The sequence below is a fragment of the Tupaia chinensis genome, unplaced genomic scaffold (assembly GCF_000334495.1).
Source record: "Tupaia chinensis unplaced genomic scaffold, TupChi_1.0 Scaffold000451_2, whole genome shotgun sequence".
Lineage (NCBI taxonomy): Eukaryota > Metazoa > Chordata > Mammalia > Scandentia > Tupaiidae > Tupaia > Tupaia belangeri.
In genome coordinates this window covers 3262677-3275291 of record NW_006159958.1, presented here as the reverse complement: position 1 = coordinate 3275291, position 12615 = coordinate 3262677, and the positions used below count along the sequence as shown (strand labels likewise).

Sequence of the window (12615 nt, the reverse complement as noted above, 5' to 3'; positions counted from 1 at the left end):
GACAGCTTCTGGGAATTCAGAGAAGGACAATACATGGCCATACCCTAAAGGAGTTTCTAGTTTGCTGAGAGAAACTTAAAAACACGGTGATGAGGCATTTTATGGAGGGCCACTTTAGAAGGTTTTTATTCATTTCTCCATTCACTCAGCAAGGATTTCCTAAATGGGCCTACTGTGCGTCAGGTGCTGGGAATGCAGTAATGAATAAGGCAGACAGGCCCCCACCCTCCTGACCCTCACACTCCAGCAAGGAGAATAGGTAACAATCAGACAGACATTGAGAAACAAATAAATATACTTAGGAAAAATAAAGCAGGGTAAGAAGGCAGTGATGTGAGGCTATTTTTAAAGTTGTATTTGTTTAGGGAACCAGCAGTTAGCGTAATGGCTATGTCGCTGGACTCCCACATAGTCGACCGCAGTTCGTGTCCCGGACCCGGTGGCTTAAAACTCACGCCGGGCACGTGTGCGTGCGTGCCTAAGATCCCGAGAGGAGAATGGAGGAGAAGGGATTGCGGCGTGACCATCCCCCCTGGGGGGTGATTTCTCGCTTTCTGTCTCTATGTCTCTCTCTGTCTGTCTGGTGAGCGCACGCGCCCTACAATGAAAATCTCTCTCAAAAAAAAAAAAAAGTTGTATTTGTTTAGTGATATTCTTACTTTTCTTTTATGAGAGAGAGAGAGAGAGAGACAACACCTCAACAGGGTCTTGACACCGCAATCCACCCCTAGCTTCAGCCAGCCCCCAGACCACAGGCATGCATGGGCCCAAAGTACTCAGGGAGATCTCCAGCCTTGAACCAGAAACCTTCCCAGATAGGATTGCCTCAAAGAGCATCATGTTTTCTGATTTACTATTGTCCATCCCCTGTGAGGGCTGTCTTAGACAGGATGCTCAGAGAAGACCTCTCTGCCATAGGGACATAAGAGCAGGAACCTGTGTGACATGAGGAGGCAAGCTCTGAGGCTCCCTGGGGGAATGACACCCCATGCAAGGGAAATTGTGAGCTTGCAAAGCCTTGCAACAAGGTGTTCTGGGTGGTTTCGAGGAACAGCAAGGAGACCAAAGTGGAGTGAGGGAGGGGATTCATGGTAAGAAATGAGATTGGAAAAGTCCGTGAAGTTGATGGAGGGAAGGGTCCTTCTGGGCTGGGGAACAGCAGGAGTCAGGGCCTGGAGACGGGGAAATACAGAGCACACCTGAGGTGGAGAGACTAGGTTGGTGGGACTGGAGTTTCAGGCACATCTGGCAATGACACTAGAGGTGAGAGAAGCTGCCTACTAGCCTTGGATGCCCATCTTGGGAAGCCTGGCTGGTCCCACAGGAGAGGAACAGAGGATGGTGCCTCGCAAGGGCAAGCCAATGTCCATCTGAGTCCAGCTTCTCTACCGTAAAACTCAGGTGTGAGAGCCCTACTGGAGGCTCCTCTCCACCTCCCACACTCCTGCCCCCAAGACCCTGTCCCTGAGCTGTGGCTTCTACCCTCACAATACTCACAGTCCTGCCACTGGCTGGCTAAGTGGCCATGGATGGCATATCTTCTCTTCACAGGCCTCAGATCACCCTTGTCTAGAGTGAGCAGAGTTGGGAGCTCTGAGCAGTCTTTCTAGTTTTACCCGGACCTTAACTTACATGGCAGAGTTTGGGAAGAATCGCTGTTTTAGCTCACTGTTGCATTGCCAGGAGGGGTTCGTAGGAACAGAGGTTTATTCAGCTCATGGTTTGGAGGTCTTAGGTCTGGGGCCAACTTCTAGTGAGGCTACACCATCACAGAGAGCAGGATTTATTTTTTCTTTTCTTCTCTTTTCTTTTCTTTTTTTTTTTTTTTTTTTTTGGAGAGGTTTTTTCTATAGGGGGCGTGTGCTCACCATAAAGAGAGAGAGACAGAGAGACAGAAAGCGAGAAATCACCCCCCAGTGGGGATGGCCACTCCACAATCCCTTCTCCTCCATTCTCCTCTCGGGATCTTGGGCACGCACGCACATGCGCCCAGCGTGAGTTTCCGGGAGGCGAACTGCAGTCGACTACATGGGAATCCAGCAACATAGCCATTACACTAACTGCTGCTCCCAGAGAGGGTAGGATCTTGAACGGAGAGGCTGTCCACAAGTTTCTGACTGTTCTGGTCTTGTTTTTCCTCTTATAACCCCTGCCCCAACTCAATCAACCCTAATGACTTTATCGTACCCAAAGACCTTACCCTGGGATAACATGGAGGGATTACATTTTCACTTAACACCTTTATGAGACAACCAAGTGTCAGCACATGAATTTGCCAGGCAGGAGGCCATCCAACTGCAGCAATAACTTGGTACTTGTGACCTGGAGCAGAGAAGCCAAGACCCTTGTACAGATGGGAGACTAAGGCCAGGGAGGGTGGGGTTGGCCAAGTCATGAGTGCTGGAGAAGGCTTTGGGGAGGGAGCCTGCGGTGTGTGATCCTCAGACATGCAGGCAGTGGGCCACCTCGCCCTCACTGTTTGGACAGATGGTGATCTCCCTGGCAGAGGTTAATGCAATTCCCATTGTCTGGGAGCTGGACCCACCCATGGTAATAGGATTCCTAACCCCTCTTCCCTCTTGGCCAGCAGAGCAGTGAATGCACCTCTGTGACCTACAAGCCTCAGAATCCCCATTTCCAGCAAGGGAAGGCAGGCCGGCTGGTCCTGGGGAGCAGTGAAGTCAAGGACATGCACCTGCTATGTGCTAAGAGTTTTCTCTCAATCTTCAGAACTCCATAATGAAGCAGGGGCTGTCGTTATCTCCTTTTGAGGAATGAGGAAACTGAGACCTGGAAAGACAACACAGGCAGAAGGAACCGTTCCAGGACTCCGCCAAGAAAAGCAACATTCCAAGTGCACAGGAGATCAAACTGGTTTTTTTTTTTTTTTTTTTTTTGGGAAAAATCCCCTTTTTATTCATTTGGTCCCAGAATGATTGTTTTCTGATGTACATGATACATTAGTCATTAGTCCTTAGTCCTTGGCAGATTTTAGATTCCGCTTTGCTATGCATTTGGCATCTGGTATTGTAGGCTTCTTCCTTCCTGTTCTCCATTTTTATTTAAATTTTCATAGCTATTCTTGACTATCTTTTCAAGAAAACTTCCAAAGGACAAGGAATATAAATTGTTTTTTTTTTTTTTTTTTTTTTGGTAGAAATGCCATTTGTATTCATTTATTTTTAAAGTGTTCCTTTCCCAATAGAATGTCTTAGTGTTTGCTGCAACTCTGTGACATGAGAGTGGTGTCCCATTTCTCAATGAGGAAACAACCTCTAAGAGGTTGACCAACTTGGCAGTCAACAGAGAAGGAAAAGAACCCCAGAAGTACCTGACGCCAGAAGTCTCCCATCCCCTCTTTTCATCTACCCATGACTACTGCAAACAGAAGCTGATCGACCCCTTGTGCCCATGAATCTCTGGCTCCCTCTGCGTGGCCTACAGCCTAGACCTGGGGAGAGCTCCTCTCCTCCCCTCTCCCTATGAACTGGGGTGGAACAGGAGCATTTGAGGTCATAGATGCCCCCGGGATGAGGAAGAGAGAGTGTTAGTATCTCAGCCAGTCTCCAACTGGACCAGGTCTGCAGCTGAGAGCAGAAGCAACTATCCCCAATTCTAGGTGCCTGGGTGAGCCCAAGGACAGCTGGAACACACAGTAGCCTAACTTACATGCCTATTCCCCTGCCCCAAGGGGCTCGGTACCGATCCCAACTTTTTGCCTTTGCCTTTGCCTACTCCACCCTCCCCAAGACAGTCCCACCAAGGTTGGGGACAGGACCAGATTCCAAAGGGCCTTGAATGCCAGGGTAAATCTCAGCTTTGACCACAGCACAATGGGGAGACATGAAGGTATAAACCCAGGAGTGACAGGAGGTTCAGGAAGGGTGTCCGCAGCAGTGCTAAGGAGTAGGGAGCCAGGCAGGGAGGCCAGGCCTGAGGCTAAAGCAGGGTCCAGGACAGGGGATGGGGCCAGGACTGAAGAAAGGGAGGTGACGTGGAAGAATGGCAGGGATGAGGGAGAGAAAGCTGGGTGGAGAGTGCAGCCAATGGGGATTGATGGGTCAGGTGCCTGGCAACCCCACTAGCCGGACCACCTGAGGACATGTGTGCAGTAGTTAGTGTGGTGACTAGGGTACAGTCCCCAGGGACCAGAGACCTAGATGCAAATCTTTCACTTAGCGGCTCTCTACCCTTGGCCATCTTCCTCTGTGTCAGTTTCCTCATCCTTAAAATGGAGCTATAATGAGATAAAACAGGAACCAGCAGCTGGCGTAATGGCTATGTCCCTGGATTCCCATGTAGCCAACCACGGTTCGCGTCCCGGACCCGGTGGCTTAAACTCACGCTGGGCTTGTGTGCCTGAGTGCCCGGATCCCAAGAGGAGAATGGAGGAGAAGGGATTGCGGTGTGGCCATCACCCTGGGGGGAGATTTCTCGCTTTCTGTCTCTCTGTCTCTCTCTGTCTTTCTGGCAAGCACACATGCCCCGTAGCAAAAACCTCTCCAAAAAAAGAAAAAAGAAAACAAGAAAAGGGTTTAGAGCTGTGTACACCTCCAATAAATAAATAAATATCGGTTGAACCGTCGTTTGTATTCTTCTGTATTTCAGAATTAAATGTATGACTTGGGTGCCCAGGTTGTGACTGGCATGGGGTGGGATGAGGCAGGCCCAACTGAGGAGAGCCCCTCTGGAGAAGCAAGGGGCCCCCAAGTCCCCCGGCTCAGGCAGGCATTATCATCCCGGGCTGTGTGATGAGCTCACCCACTCACCCTGTCCTAACAATACAAGATCAGCCCTGAAATGCCCAGGGGATGCTGGGGCTGGGCGAACATTTGAATATGAAAGGATGACAGACAAAGCAGCATTCTAGGGATGGGGGCAGGCAGGGAGGGTGTGCACACAGCCAGGCTGGGAGCAGGCAATGCACACACTCGTTCTGCGTACACACACATATAAATGTGCAGATGCATGCACACATTATAGAAAGACACACAAAGACGTGCACACGGAGCAATGCGCACCTGCAAATACACAGAAAAGGCAAACAAAATAACACACACACCAAGACATGCACACATATACAATGGTCCACACGTACTCATGTGACAAACCACACACCACACAACTCCTTTTTGCCCTCTCAGTTGTACAGTAACAAGAAGACAATAATAGTGGGGGCCAGTGGCAGTGCAGTGGGAACTGCACCCACCTGGAAAAGATTCTAGGCTCAGGGGCCAGCAGGTGGTGTGATGGTTGGGGCCCTGGACTCCCACATGGCTGACCAGTGTTCGAGTCCAGGACCTGGCAATTTGCTTTCTCACTTTCCCTTTCTCTTGCTCTCACTGTCTCTCTCTCTGGTCTAATTTAAAAATAATAATAAGTAACTAATTACGTTTAAAAAGATTCTGGGCTCATATCCTGACACCTCCCTGAGTGTGTGGGGGTGCATGTGCACAGGCTAGGTGGATGGCTGGGGGTGTATTGCGGCCTGAATACCCTGTTGGGGGTGTCTATCTCTGTCTCTGTCTCTTACACATAGAAAAAAAAAACTTTAAAAAGACAGTAATACTGGGGTCAGCAGGTGGCGTGGAGGTTAAGATAGCTGGATCCCATATGGCCGACTGAAGGGTTCAAGTCCTGGACCCAGCTGCCTGAAAATCATGTGGGTACATGCTCAAAATCCCGAGAGGAAAATGGAGGAGGTGAGATTGCATCATGGCCATCCCTCCTTTGGGGGCCAAGGAGGATTTTTCACTTTTCTCTCTTTCTCTCTGTCTCACTGGTGAGGGTCCACACCATATAGCAAAACTAAAATCAAAACAAAATAAAACAACAAAAAGGACAATAGTACTTAATGAATTCAGCACTGATGACACTCAGGCCACAATCTCAGAGAACTTTTCTGAGGATTTTTTTTTTTTTTTGAGTGGTTTTTGCTATAGGGCACGTGCATTCCCAGAGAGAGACAGAGACAGAAAGCAAAAAATCACACACACACACCCAGGGGGGATGGCCATGCTGCAAATCCCTTCTCCTCCATTCTCCTCTGGAGATCTTAGGCACACACACACACACGCCTGGCGTAAGTTTAAGACACCAGGTCCAGAACTCAACCCACGATCAACTACATGGGAATCCAGCAACATAGTCATTACACCAACTGCTGGTCCCAGAAGATTTTTTTTTAATATATTGCAAATTCATTATTGAGTCATACTCTCACAGGAATTTAATCTTGACCAACTCAGGTGTGCCTACCTCTCCTCAGGAGCCCATAAGATGTGACTCATTCCGTCTGACACTGTCTCTGTTCAGGATCCCCCAGGTCCAGCTCCAGGCCCTACCCACCAGCCTCGCATCTGTCCTGCTCACCTCTGTGTGCATCCTCCTGGTCCGCCGTTCTCAGCGGGTGGCTCGTCCTCACTCAGAGACCAAGAGGCTGGCAGGGGAGAGGGGCAGAGTGCCTGCCATTTTAGGAAACAATAGTCCAACTACCAGTCAAGTCCTGGACCTGGTGGCTTGCTTTCTCACTTCCCCTCTCCCTGGTGGGCACACATGCTCTATAGCAAATTAAAAAAACAGTAATAATAGGAACCAGCAGTTGGCATAATGACTATGTCACTGGACTCCCATGTAGTCGACCGTGGTTCAAGTCCCAGGCCGGGTGGCTTAAATTCACATGCATACCCAAGATCCCAAGAGGAGAATGAAGAAGAAAGGATTGTGGCATGGCCATCCCCCCTGGGGGGTGATTTCTCACTTTCTGTCTCTCTATCTCTCTCTGTCTTTCTGGCAAGTGCACGCGCCCTATAGCAACATCTACTACTAATAATACTAATAATAAATAAAATTGAATAAATGATTCTAAAAAAGAAAGAAAACCCACTGAATAGACTCTCACGTATACCTACAGGACAGAAGAGATCCTACAGAAGGCACCTGGAGAAAGAGCTTCAGAACACATCATCCCTCTGAACCAAACTGGGGTCTGTCAATGAGGCACAAAGAGGGGAACAGACGTGAGGTGGGCAGTTAGCAGAATTTGCCAAAACCCCCAAACGTTTCTCTTCTGCCCAATCCAGAGCTGCTTTGGGGTGACCGGAACTAAGACCCATAGCTGATATGTAGGAGGGTTCCATTTGTCTGAGGGGGCCCAGAATCTTCCCTAGGGAAATGAGTATGAGCTAAGATCTTCAGGATAATAGAGTGACCACAAGATAATGTAGAGGAGATTTCTAAACAGAAGGAACAGATGGAAGATTCTGAGGGAGAAGACAACGCAAGATATTTAAAGAAAAGAAAAAGAGCCAGTGTAGCGAATTCAGGTCATTTTATGTTGCCTCAGCACCCATGTGGAGTATCAGCGGACTGTCCCCACCAGAAGCATGCTCAGTCAACTTACCATGGTTTCCAGTTCAACACTTCCCAGTCCCTCCACGTGCTTGATCCTGACAACAGCCTAATACAACCACCTCCCAGTGATCGCCTCCCTGAAGAACAGCCCAGCTGACAGGTGAGCTCTTCTCTTTCTCTCTCTGTCTCTGTCTGGTGCAGAGGTGGGTTTGACTTCTCATTTTCCCTCTTCTTCTCTTTCTCTCTCTGTCTCTCTCTGGCTAGCACACATGCCCTACAAGCAAACAAGCAAAACGAACAAAAATTATCCAGGTTTGATCCAGGTTTAACCCAGATTTGATCCAGGTCTGCGTATTAGTCAGGGTAAATTAATCCTCGAACATCGTCAGCAGGTGGCGTGGTGGTTAAAGCTCTGGACTCCCACATGGCCAACCATGGTTCAGCTAGCTTGCTCTGTCTCTCTGTCTCTCTCTCTCTCTTTCCCCCTCTGTCTCTCCCCCCTGGTGAGCACGTGTGCCCTATAGCAAAAATTTAAATAATAATTAATTAAATTAATAATTCTTTTAAAATAATAATCCTGCAACAAACAGCCCCCAAATTGCAGTGGGTTGAAACAACTAAAGTTTATTTCTCTGTATTTTTCCTCCAAATTCCTGGTTTAATAAGGACTTCCTTATTTTGAGGGGAAATGGTCCCAAACAGCAGGCTGTTTACAAAAATAACCCACAGTATCAACTTTAGAAAACACATCTTAAGACTATTACACTATTTTCTAGAGGATGCATTTGACATGCCAACTCCCATTCACAAAAATACAGTGTTACGTTTGTGTTGAATAGTCCCATAAGTCACTCTAATGTGGGGCATAAGACATTTACTTCTAACTCAAAGCTGCTCTCAGGTGCTACGCTACTAAATAACACTGCCTTCGCAGTTAGGGAAGCAACTACTGAACTCATCAATGAATGAAAAAAACTGTACTTTCTGCATAACAAGAGATTATTTTGGAGACAGTTGATAAAAATCATACATCCTTTTTAAGTCATAAAGAGGTATCAAAATTAAAAGCAAAATGGGACCAGCACTTAGCATAATGGCTATGTCGCTGAACTCCCATGTAGTCAACCACGGTTCGAGTCCTAGGCCCGGTGGCTTAAACTCACACTGGGCGCGTGTGCGTGCGTGCCCAAGATCCCGAGAGGAGAATGGAGGATAAGGGATTGCGGCATGGCCATCCCCCCGGGGGGTAATTTCTCGCTTTCTATCTCTATGTCTCTGTCTGTCTTTCTGGCAAGTGCACATGCATTGTAGCAAACACCTCTCAAAAAAAAAAAAGATTAAAAGTAAAATTGCAGTGTAAGACTTAGCAAAACTACTAGGAGCATCTAAAGAAGTGAAATGAAACCAGGCGCAGGGCAGTATGAATTCATGAACATGGGAAGGACAAAGATGGGGAGAACAGTGAGCATGTGCTGCAGATACTAGGGGAGAGGATCTGGGGAAAATGTTGATCTTAGACAAGCGCCTAGGTAACAGATACTAGGAGAGAGGATCTGGGGAAATGTTGATCTTAGACAAGCGCCTAGGTAGAGAAAGAATGGGTATGATTTCTAAACCCCACCATGTGCTTCAGAGTCATCCTCGCCACTGGCGCTGTCTCTGCCGTTCTCTCCTTCCTCAGCCTCTTTTTCGTCATCCTTGATCAACTCCAGCTGTTTGTTTGCTCTGTTCCTTTTCGATTGTTCCCCAGGTTTTCCAGAAGAGAATCCACTTTTTGTTTTCTCTGAGTCAACTCCTTCTTAATGGCCTGAATGTCGTCTCCTTTCAACTTTCCAGACTTGGAAGACGATCCTCATTGTCCGCTCTTGGAATGGAAGCTTTTGCCCCTCCGTGCAGTGTTTCCTGGTACGCGCTGGCGTTCCGAGGGCACGACAGCATGAACAATGGGAGGTGGCGGTGGAACACGGGCTGGGTAACTGTGCATCCTGTCATCGTCGCCGCGCTGAAAGTCCTAGTCCAAGGCAAAAGAGGAGCCGTACATCTCCGCTGCAGGGCGTCTCCCACCTGCTTTTCCTCAGCTCACTTTGGCTCTGCAGCCAGATTAATATCTAAAACCTGACAAGCAATCATCCTGCCATCCTCTCCTGCCACAGCAGCCTGGGCACCCCTCTCATTAACACACTGAACGAAGGCAAGGCCCTATGAACAGAGCAACCCACAATGTGGCCATACTTCGAGAAGATTGTCTCCACATCAGACTTCTTTTTTTTATTTCTTTTCTTTTTTTTTTTTTTTGAGAGGTTTTTGCTTTAGGGCGCGTGCGCTCACCAGACAGAGAGAGACAGAGAGACAGAAAGCGAGACATCACCCCCCAGGGGGGATGGTCACGCTGCAATCCCTCCTCCTCCATTCTCCTCTCGGGATCTTGGGCACGCACGCACATGCGCCCGGCGTGAGTTTTAAGCCACCGGGTCCGGGACGCGAACCGTGGTCAACTATGTGGGAGTCCAGGGACATAGCCATTACACTAACTGCTGGTCCCCACATCAGACTTCTTAAACCACAAGAGTGTTGAGATTCCCAATGAATACACGGGAGTTCTCGAAGCGAGGATCTGTCTTGTCGGTAACATGGCTGGCCGTTGCGACTGATGGTAAGATTCCTCACGAAGCTAAAAAGTATAGCTGGAAATAAAAAAAAATAAATTAAAAAAAAAATAAATCTCGCATGAAAGGAGAGGGAAAAGAGATTTGATTCTGAACCTCTTGCTCCCAGGTTCTAGGCAAAGAAACTGACCGCAGCTGGAGGTAGGAAATGCAGCTACCACCTCTCCATCACCAACTCCTCACAAAATCGAAACAACTAAGGTTTATTTCTCACTCGTGTCACTGTCCAGTGCAAAATGGCCCAGCAACTCAGTTCCATGCATTCATTCAGGGACCCAGGCTCCTTCCATTTTGCACACCTCCTTCTTCAAAATGTGGTCACCATCATCTAGCTGGAGAATGAAAACAGAACATAGGGAAGGTAATGCAGAGTTCTCGGGGTCAGTCCTGGAGATGTCGTGCTTCTCGATTCCCCACATGCCCTTGACCATAAGTAAATTGAGTATCCCGAGCTAAGTATTAGGAACTGGGAATGTAGCTTCATGCAGTATACAAGAGGAAAAGAAGTGACAAGAATGTCAACCAAATGCTAGTATTCTCTGTCACAGTCCCCGAGAGCTTTCCATCTTGCACAGAGAAAAACTCATTCTTTTCCCCAGGGAAGACAACCCAAAGCCTATCCAATCACTGCATGGTCTAGTGGCCTGTGGACTGTAAAGTGTGCTTGTCACTCCCTTACACACACACACACACACACACACACACACACTCAATGTGTAATGGGGGAGAAGAGAAGAGTGTAGAGAAAGAGAACAAATAGAGAGGCAGGACGTTAGTGGGACACAGATATGTTTTATTACCTGTTGATGCTGACGTGTATAGTATTGTCAACTGGATGGGTCTGAGAAGTATTTCATGATGGGTAAAGTCTTTTTACAAGCAAAATGAGAAATAGTGATTGACAGTTTAAAAAAAATTGGAATAATAATAATAATGATTGGGAAAAAACAATGAAAAGATATTGGATGATGAAGTGGGGACTTTAATGTCTCTGTATTGACTGACATGCATGGTATTCCTTTTGGAAAAAGAACTGTAATACACTGTAAAGTTACATGTGATTCAATATAATATAAACAAGATTATGATGATAATAAATAAATTTTAAAAAAAAAGAATGTGATGGGCCAAGAACCTCAGTAAAAACTGCTGTTCATAGAAAGAGTGGAAGCCACTCAGCAGTGGGTGGTCTGTTCCATGGTGTAACCTCATGGGGTCAAGCTTGAGAAACTTCCCTGCCGGGCAGCCAGGTTGTCCTCTGATTCTACCCTGGCTTTGCCCTCTAAGAAAACTCCTTGACGATGTTTCCCCACGTCCTCGGGCTACAACCTTAATGGGCTTTGTGGGGACATTCTTCCACAGCTGCATCTGATGTAGGAGTAGGGTACTATGTCCTCCTTGGATGTCATAGAGTTTTCAGAACCTACTTCCTGTTTGTGGATAGTTGGGGACAGGAGGCTTTTTTGTTTGTTTGTTTGCTTGTTTAGTTTTTGCCATAGGGCATGTGTGCTCGCCAGAGAGAGACAAGAGAGAGGAAAAGTGAGAAATCACCCCCCCACACACACTTCTCTTCCATTCTCCTCTCTGAATTTTGGGCATGTATGCTTATGTGTCTGGCGTGATTTTCAAACCACAGGATCCAGGATTTGCACCATGGTGGGCCATGTGGTAGTCCAACGCCTTAACCACTACGCCACCTGCTGGCCCCCCAAGGAATATTTTCAGCTTCAGTTAAAGACTTCTTCCTCCAGGATTTATTCTTTATCAATAAAATCCCCTCCCACCCTAAGTTTCTGCTCTACTTGCTTCCAGTCAATTCTACGTGCAAACAGTCGTGCTGAGAGTTCTTCCCTAGACCTAATCATCAAGCCCTGTTTACTCCTTTCTTTGTCTCCCTGTCGCATCCTCTCAACTTAATCATAACAACCTAAAGGTTCCATAATTGAGTGAAAATGTCACCTCTTTCATCCATTTTCAGTGCAGCCTGTGGTCTTTCTCGATCTTATTTTCCATGTCCAGACGTGGTTGGTTTCTCCAACCCGGAAAACTCCTTCTTTCTGTTCCTTTTTATTTCTACTTCAAACCAGCTGTTACTCTCCTGAGCTCATCTCTTTCCCGTAATTCCTTGCCAAATGTAGCCTATGGTGGCCAAGACACACCGATCCATTTATTTGTCACAACCACTTCCCCTAGAACTACACGCTTAGGACCCGTGTGCTTCTCTTCCAAGTTAGCACAGGTGACAGTGCTCCCAAGCAGCTTGCCACTTCATGGCATGGACAGCTATACTTTAAAGCTCCTAATACCAGTTTTCAAACTGCTTGTCACTCAATAGCCAATGTCACATGGTATAGACCCTTGTGGTAACACTCACTTCAGATGACCAATTTTTATACTATGAGAAGAAAGCTAACTGCTGTAACAAACATCCCCACGCCCCAGCAGGTCATCACTACAACTATCTACGTATTTCTTACTCTGGACATAGTTCAAGGATGGTTTGTCAAGGAGCTTGGCTCCACACAGTCACTCAGCAACTGAGATTCCTTCCAACTTCTGCCCAGCACTTTCACTACATAGCTTTGAAGTAGGCCTG

The 12615-nt window shown here is 47.3% G+C and overlaps 1 pseudogene; it reads right to left on the bottom strand.

The window, feature by feature from the left end:
• Positions 1–8963: 8963 nt before the first annotated feature.
• Positions 8964–12615, bottom strand: part of LOC106735592 (heterogeneous nuclear ribonucleoprotein C-like) — a 59313-nt pseudogene continuing 55661 nt past the window's right edge.